The 21,572-nt window shown below is 36.0% G+C and overlaps 2 long non-coding RNA genes across 2 annotated transcripts in view; one reads left to right on the top strand and one right to left on the bottom strand.

Moving 5' to 3' along the window:
• The window catches only part of LOC134805683 (uncharacterized), a 515,707-nt gene that overhangs the window by 11,134 nt on the left and 483,001 nt on the right, over window positions 1–21,572 (bottom strand). The gene's annotated exons all lie outside the window — the stretch shown is intronic.
• On the top strand, window positions 8,990–10,322 carry LOC134805664 (uncharacterized). The gene is made up of 2 exons (XR_010146354.1): window positions 8,990–9,129; window positions 10,180–10,322. It is a non-coding gene; the product is annotated as an uncharacterized LOC134805664 (long non-coding RNA).

The following is a 21,572-nucleotide window of genomic DNA, read 5'->3' as shown; positions in this document are numbered from 1 at the left end:
CTTCAATGATAGCAGAGTGTGGAGTGGTATGGTGAAGATTTTTGATGACAATGCGGTAGCATTTCTTATCTTTTCTGGTGAAAGTATGGCCAATGAGACCGTTCTGTCTTATTGTATCGATGATTGTTTTGTAGTTTTCAGTAGTATCGATTAGAACACGTAGTAGATTTTTGTTCACGATTTTAAACCTGAAGCATTGTGGGTCAACAGCCTTGGTTATTAGCTTGGACAATTCGTTTAAATCTTCGATCCCATATAGAGTTTACCGCCGTTGCCGGTTCAACGACATTCTCATCGGCTTGGTCCATTGGAAGATTCTCATATCTATTTTGGGTCGAGATCCCTGAGGGGTTCGGCGCTGCCGGTGCTTGTGGTGGGGAGCTACAGATTTTTCTTTTCTTGGGTTGTGGCACGCGTTGCCAAGTAGGTGGTTTTGGGGTATCATTATTGCATATTGTTGGAGACTGAGATTCAGTTTGCATATTGTTGTTAGGGGAGGCCTGTGTTTGTTCAGCTGGCCCCGGCTCCAGTCCAGATGGGTGGTTATTAGGAGAATTTCGGCTCTGCCTAGGTTCAAAAAAGCTTTTATGGAAGACTTGTTGGCTGTACACCTTGTTTCTAATGTTTAGTTGGGTATTTGATTGTTTATTTTGGTCTTCATTTTTTGGATGGGCTAAATTAGAGTTATCGGGTGAATCTGAGCTCGCTGGCTCGGTCTTGTCACCTCCTCTCATAGTGTTGATTAGGGGGATTTATTTTTAGATTAATGGCAACACTACTCCAATAAAAAATGATGGGGGTAGTTGAGATCCATGATCACTCTTGCCAAATTGGGGGTAGTTATAAATATCCTTTAGAGCTATTAGTGACACTCGCGTTATTTTAGAACTGTTTTCCGGAACTTTTACAGTTATTTGTGCTGAGATAACACTAACACACTTCACGTTTGCAAAAATGTTAACAAAAATGATGGTTCAAGACACATTCACTGCGATTAAGGTATTAAAACTACATAATCGTGAGGAGCAATATTGATCACTCATGACAGATGACACGATTAAAAAAAATATTATTTAAAAAAATATTTAGTTATTATAGTACATATACGCTAATATTATTGTAGGTGTTGATGGGAAAAATATTATTTATTAAATAGAGTTAATTATACACTTAAGCATCTGTTAAATGTTATAAGCATTTTGAAATGTTTTATTTTTTATTGATTTTTGGATAAAAGGTGAAATTTTTATTTGTAACCCAGATTATTAAAAAAATGTTTAGTTGTGTATTAAAAATAAACAAAGTACTATATTAGTTGATTTTTTGATTTTGTACATGTATTAAAAGCTTTTTTACATTATGGTTTAAATATTTTATACAGAATTATTTTGTTTTAATTTTAATTAGAAGATGATTCCAAAGATGATGCCGAAGTAACAAAATTCATAACTGTTTATGAAAATAAATACGATTTGATATTTTATTTTTTTGTTTTTCACTCGACATTCCCTAAAATTATATTTTATCCATTCCCTTATTCCCTTAATTAGGAAAAAATATATAAAAAACTGATCTTTTGCAGAATTTAATTTAATTATTTATTAAAATTTAAGCTTCTGACGAGCATTGGAAATATTATTGCTAAAGTTTTTATTACAATAATTACAAAATGTAACCGTTTTAAAGGCAAATCCATCCCGAGATATTACATTCATGATACATTTTTGATGTAAGTACATATTGATGTCAAGCAGGTTAAATCTATGGTCCATGATGCTTCTTTGCCTTTCGGCACGCATACGAGTACTGTCGCAATCAAAGCTTAAATAGTTGAAAGGTAGCACTGATAACAATACTGTAGTACAATACTCAATAAGGCTTTATTATTGTCACTATGACTCGCACCGCATTCTGCTTAATCCTAATACAATAGAAAATACTACGACCTTTAAACATTCGGTGCGTTGTAGCGCGTAGCGCGTGCCAGCGGAGCTCGTGTGCTTCTTTCATGCCTCCCGAAGGGAGGCATGAGATGCCTTCCCATCCCTTTTGGGGATTTTTGGCGGTTTCAAATCGCCGCCCGTAACTACGGGCGGGTCTTTTCAGTGCCCTTATTCTAAGGGCTGTGGCTTTCTGCGCCATGGCTAGCCGTGATGGCCTGTCATGGCTTTAGTTTCTTCTTTATAGCCTTTCAGCGGCTTTGTGGCTGTGGGGCCTCGTAGCTGCTGTGGGCTGACTCCCTCTGCTTCTTGCGCCGGTGTCCCAGGGGGGGAGCTGGCGCTGTCGGCGGCTGTCCGGAGGGCGTGCGTGGAGCGGCGCAGTGCCCGCTGAGTGGCATCTTCTTCTTCTCCTTCTGGCACCCGCGCCCTGGGGGCGCTGGCGCTGACGGCGGTTGTCCGGGGGGCGTGCGTGGAGCGGCGCGATGCCCAGTGGGTGGCAGAGACGCGAGTGTGCGGCGCGCTCGGTCGTCTTGTTCGGGCGCAGCTGTGGAGCTGCGACGGTTGCGTGGGTGGGGCCGGTGTCCGCGAGAGCAGGTGCTGGCGCGGGAACCGGGGGTGCTGGTACAGAGGTTCCCAGCTTGGGGGCCTCTGTGTGTCCGGCGTCGTTGTTGTGGTGGTGGGGGCCCTTAGAAGGGCCTTTGTGGGGCTGTGGGGCGACTCCGGGGCTGGCACGGAGTTGCTGGTCCTTGGGCGGCGGGATGTTGTTGTCGTCATCATCATCATCATCCTCTTCGCAGTCAGACGGGCTGCGCTCCGGTCCCTCCTCAACTGCCGAAGGTCGAAGAGTGGTCGGGCGCTCGTCCAGGTGGCGCTGTGGTTTGGTTTCTTCCAGGGACGGCTCCACTATCCCAGGGGCGAGCGCCGGGGGATATACCTCCATGCGCGGAGGTATATGACCGACTCTCTCCGGGCCGGCGACCCTGGATCGGTCACGATCGAGGTGCCCGCGAGGGGAAAGTCGGTCTGGGGCTACCCGCGGGAGGGGGGTCGGTGCGTGGGGGCGTCCAAGGGCTTCGATGAGTCCGTCGAAGTCGAAGTGCCACGGCTTTGTGGGGCCGCGGGCGGGTTCGGGAATCCTGGTGTCGACGGGTACTTTGTAAAACTCGCGTTTCAAACTACCCACCCTATCCGAGGGGACCGGGGGGGTCGCGAGTTTTACTGTTGTGGCTGCGGGTGGATTGTAAAATCCGTTTTCTTGTCTACCCACCCGCCCCGAAGGGACGGGGGGGGACATCGGTGGCTTCTTGTCCAGGTGAATTGTACCTGATGATTTAGTTATCACATTAAAAGCAATACGGATATCGACCAATACCAAGACTATGTCAAATGAAAATGAATAAAATGAATAAAATGAATAAAATGAATAAAATTTATAAAATTTATAAAATTTATAAAATTTATAAAATTTATAAAATTAATAAAATTAATAAAATTAATAAAATTAATAAAATTAATAAAATTAATAAAATTAATAAAATTAATAAAATTAATAAAATTAATAAAATTAATAAAATTAATAAAATTAATAAAATTAATAAAATTAATAAAATTAATAAAATTAATAAAATTAATAAAATTAATAAAATTAATAAAATTAATAAAATTAATAAAATTAATAAAATTAATAAAATTAATAAAATTAATAAATGAAATAAAATGAATATTATTAACAAAATAAATTTACATTAATAAAATTAATATTATTGATAAAATAAATAAAATAAATGAATTATAGTAAAAAATAAATAAATAATATTATAATATAATAAATCGCCACTAAACTTTTATTACGTCCAAAAAATATTATTACACGATATAAAGTAGATAGATATCTATTTGTTAAGTAGTATATAATTAACATTAATAAAATGAATATTATTAATAAAATAAACTACATTCATAAAATGAATATTATTGATAAAATAAATTACATTAATAAAATTAATATTATTGATAAAATAAATAACATTAATTAAATATATGAATTATAGTAAAAAAATAAATAAATAATATTTATAATATAATTAACATTAATAAAATGAATATTATTAATAAAATAAACTACATTCATAAAATGAATATTATTGATAAAATAAATAACATTAATTAAATAAATGAATTATAGTAAAAAAATAAATAAATAATATTTATAATATAATTAACATTAATAAAATGAATATTATTAATAAAATAAACTACATTCATAAAATGAATATTATTGATAAAATAAATAACATTAATAAAATAAATATTATTAATAAAATAAATAACATTAATAAAATAAATGAATTAAAGTAAATAAATAAACATAAAAGTAAAAAAAACAAAATTAACAAAGTTAACAATTAATAAATTAACTATTTTTTTTAGTATTTTACTGACGGCACATCACTAAATACGGATGTAGCAAACCTATAAGCAACCGATAATAAAGGTTACCATAACTGAATAAAAACCTGTTAAAAACCCCCAACAAAAACCCTATCGCGATTGGGTTTTGAGATTAACTCGGTTAAAGGTTAAGGTTACCGTTTCAATAAGCTTACCATTACAATCAGGTAACAGTATGATAGGGTTACCGAATGATACGGTAACCGAATCGATTGGGTTACCGAATGGATAGGATTAAGCGTAAAGAGGGGTTTTCCGGTCCTTGGTTTAAACCCGCATCTTCTTTTATCTACTGCATAACTTGGTATTTATATCATATTATAAAATTGCTGGCTTACCAGTGAGCTTAATTTTTATGATATATTACTTTTTTTTTGATTATTTGATTCATTGCATAAGTTTGTATTTTTGTTGTTTTATAAATTAACTTTAAAAATAGCTATAATGATTTAAATCCATATATATATTGTTTAATAGCTAAACATTAATATATAATCAGTGTTTTATAAGTTGCAAGACCCCTACTTGTGATGCATGTCATAAGTTACAAAATGTTAGGTATTGGGTCCGGTGACTACCCAATGGTATAATGATTAATTGCTGTAATTATATACATCAATTAATATAATATTATCAAAAAACATAAGGCCATTACGATAGTGAGCCAGTACCGTAGCCTATGGTCGCTTAAAACTTAATATATGTTGCTTGTTTAAATACTTTGTTTTAACACGACTAACATGCAATTACAGACTCTAAGTTGCACGATTTACATTATTAGATAATAAAAAATAAACATTTGTATGTTCTAAGTTCTAAGTGACCTAAATTTTGCCTACTTCAGTCAAAATGTTATTTAAAACTAACCATCCTCTAGTGTGAAAAAAATAGTCATATCTTCTTCTACATTTATTATACATTTATAAGGTAGACATTATATAGTGTTAGAAGACATAGAGAACGTTTTTCAAACATACAGCTTAATTTAATAATGAATTATAGCAAAATAACTAGAAAACTTTCTGAGAACCGTCATCACCATACACATGAAATCATCACCGGTCGTCATTTTTTCCCGGTGATGATGGGTATGGTGTTGACGATTTGAGAGTTTCTTCTTTTTATTTCTAGAATACGAATAATAGTAGTTAATGTCTATGCTACACAATAAACTTCATGTAGTTTGCCATTCATTTCAATAATTATTTCTAATATATCATTTATAACTTTTTTAAACCAAAGCATAACGGTGATGATGCTCTGTTGTGACAAACTACGTTTTACAAATTTGTTCGTAATATTTCTCACGATTCAATGATGTGACTTTATAGTGAAATCATTTTTGGCATTCTATATTAAAGTGAAAAATAGGGCAAGGACCTTTAGCGGTATTTCGTTGTTCATACACGGAGATAAGCTCACATTGACATTACCATGACGGTGTTGACGAATATTCGTGACAAAATTTTAAATATTTTTAAATGTACTTTCTCGGTGAAGGAATTATTGCATATTTTCCCATGTGTTAAACAACAACATGGAAAAGATATAAGTAAAAGAAAAATCGCAATCGTACGATAGGCATGCTATAATTTTCACTGCAAACAATAAGGTTCAGATTTTTCCGGTAGACGGTGATGATTTTAGACACATAAAACATTTTATATAAAAAAAACTATTAAATTATTGGAGATGGTAATTGAAGGAACATGAAGATAATAGTTCTTAAAAACATATAAAAAAGTTGCAACTCGCACAACCTACTAGTTTTTTTTATAAAGACCGAACCATAAGTTTTCGCAGGATTTTGAAATCCACCCGCAAACATTCATAGTTTACATTAAAAAAGTATTGTTTTGAAATTATGACGTATAAATAACACTGGCACTGCGACGGCTATCAAAATCGCTGCAGACTTTTCGTGGCTTAACTCTAAATGAGTTTTACTTTCAAAATACTGACGTTTATAATTGAATGTTTTTGTTTTATGTTTAAAAATATTTAATTTAATTAAGTTAACAGCCGTTTAAAAAATATTATTTTTACACAACTTTCAATCGTGGCTGAATGCCGGATGGGTTTGTGCATTCGATGCCACACCTGTCACAAATCCCCTCGTTGCACAATGTACCTACGATTACATTACTCATACTCTGAAAGTTCATCATTGTTTAGCTATGGAGCGTTGAAAGTATGTATGTAATATGTTTAACCCCAACATCATAAACCCTCCATGATGCGTTCAAGAACCGCACATTATGACCGCCATAAAAATAGACTGTTTTGTTAGAACACATTTCTTATGTGTAAAAATGTTATTACATATTTAATGAAATAATACGAGCTTTGAGGGAAAAACAAAAAGAATATATTTTAAAAACTTAAATGAAGATTTACATGAACGTTACTAGCCGCGTATGTATGGCAAGAGAGTTTCCTTAAAGTCAAGATTGACTACACGCGCTGCGTCGTGTTGCGTGTAATAAAACTGCAGGCGCTTATGTTTGTGGCCTATTTCCAACACCCTCCTCTGGGCACAAACCCATTGCCATTGAAAATGTCTCATGCTTCGGCCGGTGCAGCCCCTTGGTGAGAACATCGGCCAACATATCTTGAGTGCTTTTGTAGCGAACGGAGATTTGTTTGTTGGTTATACGCTCCCTCACAAAATGGTAGCGTATATCGATGTGCTTGCTTCTGGCGTGGTAGATGTCATCACCTGAAATGCTAATAGCACTTTGATTATCGCAAAACATGACAATTGGTATACCTGACATGGTGGGCCAAAAATCTTCTTCCAATTGTTTGAGCCAAATGGCTTCTTGTGTTGCAGTAGCTAGTGACATATACTCCGCCTCAGTGCTCGAAAGAGCTATTGTAGGCTGCCTTTTGGAGCACCAACTAATGGCGGCACCCTGAAATGTGAAGACATATCCAGAACAGGATCTCCTATCTTCAGTATTTGACGCCCAATCTGCGTCGCAGTAGCCTACTATATTGGCATCATTTTTCTTGAAGGTGAGTTTTAAATCTTGTGTACCTCGTAGATATCTTAAAACTCTTTTTGCTGCCATCCAGTGCTGTGCTGTAGGTTTATTGTTAAATCGGCTTAATTGATTTACAATGTAGGCTATATCAGGTCTGGTGCCTTGAGATAAGTATAAGAGACACCCTATCAACTCTTGGTACGGGATATCTTTTAAGACCTCGTCATCATTTTCAGCTTTTTTCAGTTGCAGGTTAGCTTCACACGGCGTGTGCACTGGTTTGCAGTCACTCATATTGAAACGAGTAAGTACCTTTTCTATATACATGGTCTGATCCAGAGAAATTTCATTCAATGATTGATCATGAGTAATTCTAAAACCAATACAACATTTAGCTTCACCCAAATCCTTCATATGAAACTTTGTACTCAGTTTCTTTTTTATCATCTTAACAGATTCTTCGTTATTGAAAAAACACAGTAAATCATCCACATAAACTGTCAGAAATAATATATCTTTTTCATTGACTATACGGTAATATATGCAAGGATCTACTCTGGATCGTGACATTCCTATTTCTAATAAAGCTGCATTGAGCTTTTTGTTCCATTGTCTGCTGGCCTGTTTCAGGCCATAAATGGATTTGTTAAGTAAGCAGACTTTGTCGCCTTCTTCAAAGTAGGGTGGCTGGGACATGTAAATATTTTCCTCAATATCGCCTTGCAAAAATGCAGTAACTGCATCCATTTGATGTATTTTTAAATTATACTTTACAGCCAAACCAATTACATATCTTATAGAAGTGTAGCGTACAACTGGTGCATAAATTTCATGATAATCTATGCCCTTTTTCTGTTGATAGCCTTTTACAACAAGTCGTGCCTTCAGTCTTGATACATTGCCCTTCTCATCTGTTTTGGTTTTATAAACCCACTTGCAGGGAATTACTTTTTTATTTTTAGGCAAATCAACTAATGACCAAGTATTATTATCAAGCAGTGATTTATGCTCTTCTTTCATAGCATGTATCCAATCTTCTGCCTTATTACTCTGCAGAGCTTCAGAAAGACTTTGTGGATCCTTATCTAAAATGCTCATTGCAGATTCACCGTTCATGCACATAAACGATGCATCAACTGTCGGAGGATCAGCTTCGTATATTTCTTCTCGACGTCGTGGCCGAAGATTCCTATCTAATTGTGGAATCTCAATGCTCTCTTCAGGAATATATGACTCATCATTAGGATCTGAATAAACTGATACTGGTGACGATGACGAATCAATGTTTACAAATGTACTATTCAGTTCATCGGTTCCAATGCTGTTATTATCATCAATATCATCATCATCCTCTTCTCTATCTTCAGGTAAAGGTAAGTAAACCGTTTTTGACTTTGGTAAGTTTAATTCTTCCTTTTTGTGAGACATTTTTAGGTTACTAATTTCCTGTGTAGCATTATTTCTTTGACTACTAATTCTTTTTTCTTTTTCAGGTGCAGATGTATCATCATGTACATTTCCTTCATGTCTGCTATTTTTCTTTTCATTGCTAATTACTTTTTCTTTTTCAGGAGTAGATTCATTATTAACTATATTTCTTTTTACAGTGGCCTCGAGAAATACGACATCTCTACTTGTTATAGTTTGCTTATTTTTAGGATCTATAAAACGGTAGCCCTTTACGGAGTCACTATAACCGACAAAAATCAACTCACGGGATTTTGGATCCAGCTTTTGGCGGCGTTCTTTAGGTATGTGTACCATCGCTTTGCACCCAAAGATCTTCATGTAGCTTAAATCCGGTTTCTTGCCTGTCCAAACCTCTTCTGGAGTGACGTAGGACAGGGCTCTCGTCGGCGAACGATTTATAATGTGCGCTGCCGTGACCACTGCCTCGCCCCAGAAGTTGTTCTGTAATTGAGCATTTAGTACCATACATTTAGATCTTTCAATAAGAGTTCTATTCATTCTCTCGCTTAATCCATTTTGTTCCGGTGTATATGGATTTGTAGTTTGGTGCAATATGCCAAATTTCTTGAGATAATTGTCTAAATTTTTATTTACGTATTCTTTGCCATTATCTGTCCTTAGGGTTTTAATTTTTTTATTAAGTTCATTTTCAACTCTTGCTTTATATTCAACAAATTTATCAAAAACTTCTGCTTTACTCTTCATGGTAAAAACACATACTTTACGTGAAAAATCGTCTATGAAAGTGACAAAAAACCTGGCACCTCCAAGTGATGCAGTTTGCATCGGTCCACATACGTCGGAGTGGATGACTTCTAGCAACTCAGTTGCTCGGGAGCCTGCACCTGGAAATGGCTGTCTAGTCTGCTTTCCTTGAATACAACTTATGCATGTTATATTTTCATTACACGGAGACAATTTTACACCGGTAGTACAATTTGGAACTTTTTCCATATCTTTGAAGTTTAAGTGACCCATTCTTTGGTGCCAAACAAAAATGTCATCATCAGCAACTGCGGCGGGCATGGCATGAACTTTTTCTTTTATTGTATTAAGCTTATACATATCATTAATTTCTATGGCATCTGCTACTCTCAAACCAGTTTGTTTATTGATTATTTGGCAGCCAAATTCATCAAATTCTATTTTACAGCCACTTTTTATCGTCTTACTGACAGATATTAGATTAGTGCCTATATCAGGTACATAAAGGACATTTCTTACCTGTATTTCACTTATGTTTCCTTGTGTGTCAGGTACTTTGATTGTTACATCACCGCAACTCTGTACTTTGAGTATGTTATTGTCAGCGATTCTGATGCTTGTTACAGATGGTGCCCTTTCGTCCTTGAGCCATTCTCTGTGTAATGTCATGTGCCTGGAAGCACCCGAGTCCACGTACCAGTTCAGCGAGTCATTATGTGTGGTGGCACTGGTGGCTGAAAAAGTTGCAATAAAAGCATTATCTTTACTATCTAATTTATTTTTCTTATGCCAACAGTTTTTGCTTAAATGCCCGTGTTTGTTGCAAAAAAAACATCTTGGTCCTTTTGATTTACTTTGCCCTTGCACTTTGTTGTCAGTCTTTTTATGCTCTTGCCTTCTGGAGTTTGAGTAAAATGCAGTTGTATCCACAGTTTTTACTTCCTGTAACAATTTTGTTTTAATGGAATCGGCACTGATTTTTACTCCGGAACTCTCAATAGCCATAATCATGGGTTTATATACGTCTGGCAATCCCGCTAGCATTAACGTTCCCAGCCATTCATCGTCTACTTTAAATTTAATATTTCTTAAACGATGTGCGGATGACATTATTTTATTTATGTAATCTTCTATACTTGCGCTTGTTTCTAGCGTAGTATTTATTAAATCTTTTAGCAAGCCTACTTTCCGAGTCAAGCCAGGCCGCGTAGCCAAGATGCCAATCGCTTACGCTCCGTAGCGATCGAAACGCAACTGTCACTGTCACACTAATATGGAAGAGTGATAGAGAGACATAATGTTTTTCGTTGTCGAAGCGATAGCGATTGTAACCTTGGCTAGGCCGGCTGAGTCCTCAAAAGCTGACGTTAAGTTGTCCCACACCTGCTTGGATGTTTCTGCCTCTCTAACGTGCACATATATTATGGGATCGATAAGCAAAATAAGTTTTGACTTAGCTTTAACATCCTTTTTAGCGTCGACTGACGTGCCGGTTTCTGGTTCAATGCATTGCCATAAATCTTCCAACTGCAAATATGCTTTTACGGCAAAACTCCAAGTGGCGTAATTTTCTCTTCCAGTTAATTTTTCAATGCTCAATAATCCATTATTAGACGTCATTATAATGTATTATGCTTGATATTATGCTGAAAAAGAATCCTACTTGGCGACCGTTTTAGGTTAGAATGACTTTCAATTTTACTTGAACTATTTCACTTTCAAAAACACTTTGACTTTCAATTGTTTTTTTATGTAGGCATGGGGCGGCCCATAGCCTAATGAAATAATACGAGCTTTGAGGGAAAAACAAAAAGAATATATTTTAAAAACTTAAATGAAGATTTACATGAACGTTACTAGCCGCGTATGTATGGCAAGAGAGTTTCCTTAAAGTCAAGATTGACTACACGCGCTGCGTCGTGTTGCGTGTAATAAAACTGCAGGCGCTTATGTTTGTGGCCTATTTCCAACAAAATAAATAACATCGATTTCGATAATATTATGCATAATAGGCAAGGCAAACGAAAACGAGGAAAACCAAGAGCCAGATGGGAAGACGACATCACACATACGGCTGGCAAACTATGGATGACACAAGCCAAAGATAGAGACCATTGGTCATCGCTGGAGGAGACCTTTACCCTCAGCTAAGAGGGGTTCTCGCTTGACATTGCTATCTATACCGTTTTATTAGGCAGGCTTCCGGTTTTTTACCCCATAGCTCAGTTCTTAGTCCATCGCTTTCACCCAATAACCTAGTTCATTTTAGATTCCATCAACTCTCAATAGTCCTTACACCCTGGCGGGTGCTGCCTCTGCGTGCGTCCCATGACACGGGCAAGGGCAGCCTCCGCTCGGTGTACCCCTTACATTTCATTAAAGTGTCAAAAGGGCCTCTACGTGTTGGCTACGGCTTCGCGCACGCCTCCCAAAGGTCCGGAACACCATCGTTCCGTGATGGGAAAGACATACCTATTACTATTGATTTTAAATTATTATCTGCATTTTACTGACTCTATTATTGACATTGCTATTTATACTTAATTATTATATCACTATGGCACACTAGAAGAGCAACCGGTGGAACAGGCAGGATTTAGGAAGCAATACTCGACTATAGACCGTATTCACACTCTGGAATTATTGATAGAAAAATATCAAGAGAGAAAGAGAGCTCTATATGTTGCCTACATAGACTATAAAAAGCCTTCGATTCCGTATCACATGCAAGTATCTGGGCTACGCTAAAAGAACAGGGAGTGGAGGACGGGTATATACAGGTAATAAAAAGCATTTACAGTAACAACACGGGTAGAGTAAAATTGGAAAGACACGGCCCAATCTTCCCTATTAGAAGAGGGGTAAGATAAGGCGATCCGACATCCCCAAAGCTTTTCATTGCCATTCTAGAGTCGATCATAAGAAAGCTAAATTGGAAAAACTGCGGCCTAAATATTGACGGAAATTACCTGAGCCACCTGCGATTTGCAGACGACTTGGTGCTTCTATCAGAATCAAGCGAACAAATAAAATTCATGATCCATTCTCTAAACACAGCTAGCAAAGAAGTAGGCTTAGAGATGAACCTCACTAAAACAATGCTAATGACAAACAGCACGCCAAAGACCATATCTGTAGACGACGAAAAACTGATATATACGAATAAATACACATACTTGGGCAAACAAATCAGCTTCGATAAAGAAAGCAACCATGCGGAAATAGAGAGGCGTATTCAACATACTTGGAACAAATATTGGAGTTTAAAGGAGATTTTTAAAAGCAATATGCCAATTAAAATTAAAACACAAGTAATGTCGTCCTGTCTTTTACCATGCTTAACATGCATATGCCTGCCAGACCTGGAAGTACACAGCAAAAATAAAGAAAAAAATTGTCACATGTCAACGAGGCCTCGAGAGAAGCATGCTAAATATTAAAAAAAGCAAAAAATACGGCACACTGAAATAAGAAGCATATCAAAAGCTATTGATGCTCTAAAATATGCCCAAAAACAGAAATGGAAATGGGCAGGGCATGTAGCATGACTGACAGACCACCGATGGACCCTAAGAGTGACATCCTGGAAAGGCCCATGTGGGAAACGCGGTATCGGAAGACCGCGAACGAGATGGGCGGACGAGATAATCAAAATAGCTGGTACTAACTGGATGCAAATAGCCCAGGATAGAACAAACTGGGCATCTTTGGAGGAGGCCTTCACCTGCGGAGGGGTTCTTGCAGATTAAATAATATTTTTTATAGTCGCACAATAATGAAACAAAAATAGTTAATCTTAATAAAAAATTAGTATTTAAGTAAAAATGTACTGTAACGGTTGCAAGAAATAAAAGGCTCTTTTTTTAATATTTTTTTTTTATTTATTTATTTTTTTATTTATGGCCTATTGACATTTAAATTATTATCTGCATTTTGTTGACTCTATTTCTCTATTACATTATTATTTCCTTGTAAATTTTGTTTAATTTTAAAAATTATCTTTGAAATGAAAATATTTAATTTAATTAAATGTATTAAACTTCATCAAAAATTGCATGATAGAATAGGGACATAGTTATGGAAATGTATTGCGACTTTTTAAGCATGTCTTTTTGTGTTTACTATTTAAATTTTATGTGTTTGTACGTTATATTGGCGAGAAATAAAAGGCTTTTTTATTTTATTTTGTGCATTCAAATTTCGAACATCTTTGAGAAAGAAAGAAATTTGATTTGACCTCTATTCTAATATCAGTCGAGATGACGTTTAGTTCGAAATGAATTGTTAATTTGCAAACAAATTTGACAAATGTCGCACGTAAGTAAGATATCGAACGATATGATAGTTGGGGCCGACTCTAGTTTGTCTCTGAATTAAAAAAAACTATGACAGCTACCAGAAAACTTTTCTTTACCGGTTAAAATTTGTTTTGTTGCATTAAATTGTTCGATTTGTTGAATTTAAACCATAAAATGAGCGATCAAGATGATATAGATATTTCGGCGACGCCTCCTGATATATATATCCGTGACAAAGCAACTAACGTCATAAATGACTTATTACCAGCTAAGTCAAGGAAACAATACAAATAAGGAACATACATACTTCTGTCCGAGCTGGGCAAGTGAATTATAATACTTAATTGCACCATCCAAACTGTAAATAATGATTATTGTACTAAATACAATTTTTCGTTTTCGCATTTGTTTTCTGTTTTATTTCACTAATAATTACTGTTAGTGGCCCTGAACAACGCCGCGATGCCGGTCTTAATATGCGGCTCCTGAATAATAATAATAATAAATCTTTATTCACTTATTCACTTAAAACCTAACATCGTACAGAGTGTCGATATTATACTAGATACAGAAAGCTTATAATTAGGTTTGTGACAGTTTCACCAAGGTCGAGCCTCTGTCTCCCGAGCTAGGTCAGAGCCTGTGACTCGGGAGTCAGCGATTCCTCCGCTAAAGGTTACATAGTAGTGGTAGCAAAAATAAAGGCTATTTTAACAATAGTTGTACGATACAATCTACAATATGTATAAGAAAGAAAAAAAAAGAATACAATATTTCAGTTGTAATATGTAACAATAAGAGAGAAGTTCAATCTACTTTGTTTTAATTACTTTAATTCAATTTATATTGAGAAGTTACATGTGTGTATAGGGGTGTCTAAGGTACAATTATTTTAGGCAGCTTAAAAGTGTTTCAGTCTCCTGGTAAGTTTGTGTTTGGAGCCAGGTTAATAACTTAGATTTGCAATCGTAACGGTTTAATCTATAGAAGTCTAGCCGTTTGTTGATTTTATTATACAGTCTGGTGCTCATTGCTACGAACTGGCGACTCGCAAAGACTGTCCGCTGGCGTTCTGCTGGACAGACAGTTTGTTAATGTCGTTTTTTAAGAGCTGTCATAGATACAGGAAGATATCGATGTCTGCGTAGGATGGCACGGAGAATGTAGAGTTGCCTAACAGACAGAACTTTACATTCGGCATATAGTTTGGCTGTTGCGTACCTGTAAGGTTTTGATGTTGCAACCTTCAGTACTCTCTGAGCGTGCTCCAGTTTGAGCATTGTTGTTTTACCAGCGGCTCCCCATAACGGGATACAGTACGTGACAAGGGACTGACAGAGGGACGTATACGCCATCATTATAATACTATGAATGCATCATGGAGGCTTAATGGTATGTGGGTAGATAAAGTAGGGTATGTAACTGTACATAATTAGGCATTAAAACACTCGTGTGAACCCACACTCGTGCCCTTCATTGTGCATGTACAGTCACATAAACTACTATGTATTACACTCCTCGTATTAGAAACCTAGTGTTTAACTTGGTCGAAAGGCACCAAATCTGATTCGAACTATAGGCTATTATTAATTTATTATATTATGTTCCTTTCAGATTCACCACTCTCTTGCCCTCTGGCCGGCGGTGTTCGCCAAAGCTAGCTTTGTGTTTCACACAATAATATTCTTGACGAGGACATTACCGGTAAGTTTTGACAAGGTTTTTTCCTGTTTCGTCGGATTCCTGATTCGTCGTATTCTTGTTTCGTCGGAATTATATACATATAATTAAATATGTCGTGCAGTAAACCAGTATTTACTAAATATGAAGATTTAATGTAATCACCAGTGATCGTACTTTTTCTAGCATTTTTAGTGCAATGCTAGGGTTGTCAGTAATGCCCAATATTGTTTTAACCAGGAATCAAATAAAATAGCGTATTAAACAAAGCACATCATCTTGAAATACAGAAAATATTCTCAGAACTTGTACCTAAAGCCCAACCCAATATGCTTAATGAAATGAAGGGTTAATTTACAATACGAAATGTAAATGGCTATTACAGTTGCAATAAATCCTTATCTCATATTTATGATTAGGAATTGATACATTTGATACACTAACTAAGTATAATTATTATCATAGACAGTATAATGTAAGGGTATTGGCGGTCAATAAATATAGAAGTCAAATGCCAAATGCGTCCAGATACAATTTAGGGAAATGAGACAGTAATACAAAATTAACGCGAATTAGTCGATTAGGCGAAAACGATTTTACGGAATTCTGCGGTAACACACATAAAAAAAGAAAACCAAAACAAAATAACTTAATATAATATCTTTAAAAAAAAAGGGAACCGCCTTCAAAAAACCAACCCACTGAAAAGCACAATAGTTATTTGTACAACAAGAGATCAAAGTTTGATATTTCTTCGAGCGCTTATTTTGAGTCCCGTGCAAGCGAAAGATTCTATAATAGATTCACGAGCGTAGCGAGTGAATCTAATTTAGAATCTTGAGCGTAGTAAGGGATTCAAAAGCGCACGAGATGTAAATAACTTTGATCTCGTGTAGTACACAAAATTTTTCACCCTAAGCAGTGAGAACATACCTAGAGGGACAGAGATAATAGAACCCAAGTATATCGAACTTGTATTAGACCCCGCATGTTGAAATGACATTTGACTATAAAGGTCACTTGAATGTCATTTTGTCTCACTCAGTGAGCAAAATGCGATTTTGCTCACTGAGTGAGACACACTCAGTGAGCAAAACGCGATTTTGCTCACCGAGTGAGACAAAATGACTCAGTGAGCAAAATCGCATTTTGCTCACTGTTTTTAAGAAGCAAAGTGCCCTTGTTCGGAGCTGCTGAGGTGAAAAATAATTTTTATATGGATCCCCTATACGGGTCCAATCCCTATCCCGCCGTAAAGCAAATTTCTGCCAAAAAGTAATTAATACCTAATAATAAGAAAATTAATAACCATCCGGGTAATTACTTAGTTTTTGAAATCGGTGCCAAACCAAAATTTTAGTGAACCGATATTTTCTGATATTTTAGACAACAACAGTTTACTCATTCTTGTAGATACTACATACTTTTTTTTCTGATTGGCAGCAAAGAACGTTTTTGTTGGTTTGGTACCGCCTTCAAAAACTAAGTAATTACCCGGATGATTACGAGTATTACTTTTCTTATTATTAGGTATTAATTACTTTTTGGCAGAAATTTGCTTTACGACGGGATAGGGATTGGACACGTATAGGGGTGGTTATTAAAACCTTCCCCAGAATGTAACAAACACTTTTCTGAAAACCGCATCAAAATCGGTTCAGCCAAAACGCGAGATAATCGCGGACAAATATACATACATACATACAAACATACTGAGAACCTCCTTTTTTTTTGAAGGCGGTTAAAAAGAACATACAACCGGAATGATAACCTCCTTCTTTTTTAAGTCGGTTAAAAATAATACACTTCATTTTAGGGCAGTAAAGTTGTGTAAAAAGGTCTAAACATCACCGTATGTAAGAGTAATACGTTAAATTAAATAAATTACTATTTCACCACGTAGAATGTAGAAGGAGGTATTATTTTAAACTTAGGTATTAATATAATCTAATACTGGCCACTTTGTATGTGAACATTTTATCAGCTATTAATTATTTTGTTTATAATGTCATTTGATTGTCAATAATACTAATTGCGAGAAGTGTGCGAATGTGTTTTGATCTAATTTCATAAAAATGGATACTGACGGAACTGAAAAACTAGTTTTTATAGACAGTAAAAGGGGAAGCAGAAGAGTCTTGTTGCGGGGCGGTTACAAGTATAATTTCGATAAACAAAACAAAGGTGGTTCAACTAACTGGAGGTGCTCTAACAGAACGATCTGCGCAACTTCTTTGAACAAAGATGAGAGAATTCATGAAGAGAGAGGTCGAGGGCCATCTAAACATATTGAAACGCAAAGTATGTGAAAGCATGAAACCAATACCAGCTATTTTTGAAAATTGTGTCCAAGATTTTGCTGAAAAGTATGGTGGAGATCTTGATTTTTCGCTTATACCGGACTGGAAGACCAAAAAAACGGCTCTATACATATAATGCACGAAACAAAGGTCTCGGTGTAGAAAAGTGCACATTTAATCATTTAAGTGATGTGGTAATTCCCAATGACCTTATTAATTAATATAGACGCGTGACGTTCATAGTTGCCAAAACTAAAATGTGATCCAGCACCCATACACTTGCAAAAACTACACACTGTTATAATGTATATGTGCACAACGAGTAATAGAGATACCTAACCGAATACAGTTAAGACAGCTGTGCAAGCGAAACCCCTATATTTTGCGCATTGCACGAGGTGCGACAGAGATAAACTTATAAGATTATGCATATGTGTAGGCTAGACTTACATAGTTCTTACAATGTCGTCTTGAAGTTATGTCATTTAGATTTAGATTTTTTATTAATATCTCGATTTGATATTACCTAAACATAGTTCCTCTCTCTCACGCAAATATATGAGCGAGCGAGTTGCACTGAGATTAATATCGAATCATTGAGTATTATATTTTAAAGCATGAAATTGACCCTCGTTTTATACTTCCGAAACCCTGGTCGAGTATTCGCCATGTTAAACTAACGATCGCCTCAAGAAAACCAGTATAAAGATAATTATGATATCTGTTTACGCATAGGCAGTAGGGATCTCGAGGTCTCCATTAAAATGGTTCGTCCAAAAAGACACGCTTGGCAAGAGCGAGTAACCAGTACTAAGTACTCCTAGTATTTATATTCCAATCGTTTACCGAGCGTACGATTCAAGCGAACTAATGTAAAAGTGTGAACCCTGTTTATTTATAGTTACAACAGATACACGGATTCACTTACATTGGCCAGGTTGTAAGTCATGGGAATACCTAAGCGGCTTCAATGTTGGTCTTTAGGTAGCGTCAGGAAATAAATAAATATGAAATCGAAATAAATAGGCACTTCGTTTATTTATTTATATGTTTACAAAAATGAAAATATATCTGTATAACAATATTAACATGCTTAAACATATTAAAATTTGAAAATGGTGTTTGGTTTCGTTTTTGAGAAAAAATAAGTGGAAGTTATTTTCTCCAAACATTATTATTTTAATTTTTTACCGTTCATAACCATTTTTATTAGAAAAATTGCAAAACGTGGTATTTTTTTAAATCAAATTCTCTATCAAAGCGACTTTTTTAAAGCGAAATCAACAATGGACCACTTTTTTCGATTTGGGACCACAAGTGTGTCCATAGATTAGAATTTTCAATTTAAAGTATTCGTTCAGATTTTCATCAACTGCTCAGAACCTTGATGCTCAACAAATAGGACAAATTAAATAAATAGTCAAACCGTAAATACGTAGTTAAGGAATTCCGTTCTGTTTATCATCAGCAGTTCCACTACACTAATTACCACTTTTTGAATGAAAATGCTAAATTTGTAGACAAAAACTACAAAAATTACTATATGTATAGGTACCTATAAGATTTTAAGTGTTCCCTCAATTCCTCTTGAATTCCATCATCAGAACTGAACTTCTAAAAAATGTGATCAAGTTGTAAGTAGGTACCTAAACGTAAACTTTTAATTTAAAAAATGAATAAATCGCTTGCTAAATTAGTGAGTTCTTAGGTAACAAACATAAAAAACACACCCGACTTGTACTTAATAAAAACCGGTAACATTCTATAAGTACTTAGAGCATTTAATAACTGGAGTGGCCATTAAGGCCTTACCCCTTTGCCGAAAAATTTTCACAATTGTGCAAACTTACGTTACGTTACTTTACGTTACGTACAAATCATGTAGAAATAGCAATACATTTGACATCTCCTCCCCCGCAAATATCGGCAGACTGTTTCGTAAAGAAAATGACAGCAATGACATCTCCGTTACTAAATGCTCTAAGATTCTATAGTTTCAAGTACTAGGAGCACATGATTTAAAAAGTTGCATATTTTTTTTTTTTTGCTGACTTTACAATGCATGAAGCACACATGCCTACTCGACAGTGACGCTCGGATAAACGTGTTTCTCACATGGGTAATGCATTATTTAGCTATCCCTCTCACTCACTCACTCTTTAACAACAAAGATAATATTAAAAATTATTCACAAATAATATATAATCCAGTGAAATTGTAGAATTTTGTAACGTGGCTCTTCTGCGTCAAATCCGGTAGTTCTGATTTTTTCCAGGCTTATTTATGATGTTGGCCCAATTAATAATCCAAGTTTGTGACCTTGAGCCACAGATTAATAAATAGTTACTACGTAACAGATACTTCATTCCTAAACAAAAGCAAAAATACCTACGCTATAATAGCCTACAAAACCTTAATAATAATACCTGCTGCTCAGGACAAGAAGAAATGTACCATAAGTACGCGCACAAAGAGTCGAGACTGTGTTGCCCGCCGTGCGAGTCACGTGCCAACGCGTCATCGTAAGAATGCGCTAGGGTTGTAGCTACTTACTCTACCTATGATGATTATTGTAATAAAATAAAACGAATGTTGCGAATCAAATATGTTTTAGTTTTAATATAATGATTTATAATATTTCCCTTTTCGGAATTCTCTGTTATTAAATTTTATAGTTGAAAATATCCTAAATCGCGTAAATAATTTTAATAAATACTCAGGAGCAAAGCAACGGAAAATCAACGGTTTTTAAAAGTTGTAATACGGTGCTACCAGGCCGATTAATTATTATGTCGTCAAAATTATTTAAAAATACTTTTTCTAACCCTTCAATATAATTATTAAACGTTTCAGGTGGGACCTTTAGCACGCCATAAAAAGATGAATCTTTATTATAGGCTTTTTCCTTTGTTTTTTTGACTTTTACACCCATCTACTGCACAATAATTACATGGTTTTGATGGTTTCGACATTTCGAAGTATAAGTGCGGGAAACGCGCGGTGCAATGCGGTGCGAGCGTTCAGGCGGGCGTTCGGCGGCCCTCTGTCGGTTGTATCGTCGACGATACGCCGAGCGGTAGGCATATACCGCGTGGCCTTGAGCGTGTGACGGAGGCCTGCTTGAGCGCCGAACGCAACTTTGTCAAAAATCGAAAAACCTGCGAAAATTTCGGTTTTTATTTAGTTTTGGGCGATTCTAACCCTAAAGGACTAGTTTTTGATAGTATCTTTCTCAGACGTTTTTAAAGAAGACTAAATTTTCTACAATACGAGATTAGAACTGTCTCTGTAGATTGAATAGTTTCCGAGATAAAGGCTTTCAAAATTTAGATTCTTTTGAAATTGAGCTCGTAAGTTAAGTGAGTGCAGTGAGTATGCACTTTTGACTCAGGCGATGCCGCTTGGCACGATTGTTCCTAAGGTTAAACAAAGCTGATTTGACCCAGGAGCTACGAGATCGTACCGTGCATACCCCCCAAAAGGGAGGGGAAAGGTTGGATTCCCAGGTCCAATCTTTGCTATATTTCTTCCTACTCTCAATTTCAAAAAAATCTAAATTTTGAAAGCCTTTATCACGGAAACAATTTAATCTACAGAGACAGTTCTAATCTCGTATTGTAGCAAATTTAGTCGTCCTTAAAGACGTCTAAAGAAGGTACTATGAAAAACTAGTCCTTTAGGGTTAGAATCGCCCAAAACTAAACAAAAACCGAAATTTTCGCAGGTTTTTCGTTTTTTGAC

The sequence above is a fragment of the Cydia splendana genome, unplaced genomic scaffold, assembly GCF_910591565.1.
Source record: "Cydia splendana unplaced genomic scaffold, ilCydSple1.2 scaffold_48_ctg1, whole genome shotgun sequence".
Taxonomy (NCBI): Eukaryota; Metazoa; Arthropoda; class Insecta; order Lepidoptera; family Tortricidae; genus Cydia; species Cydia splendana.
This window is presented reverse-complemented; position numbering and strand designations above follow the sequence as displayed.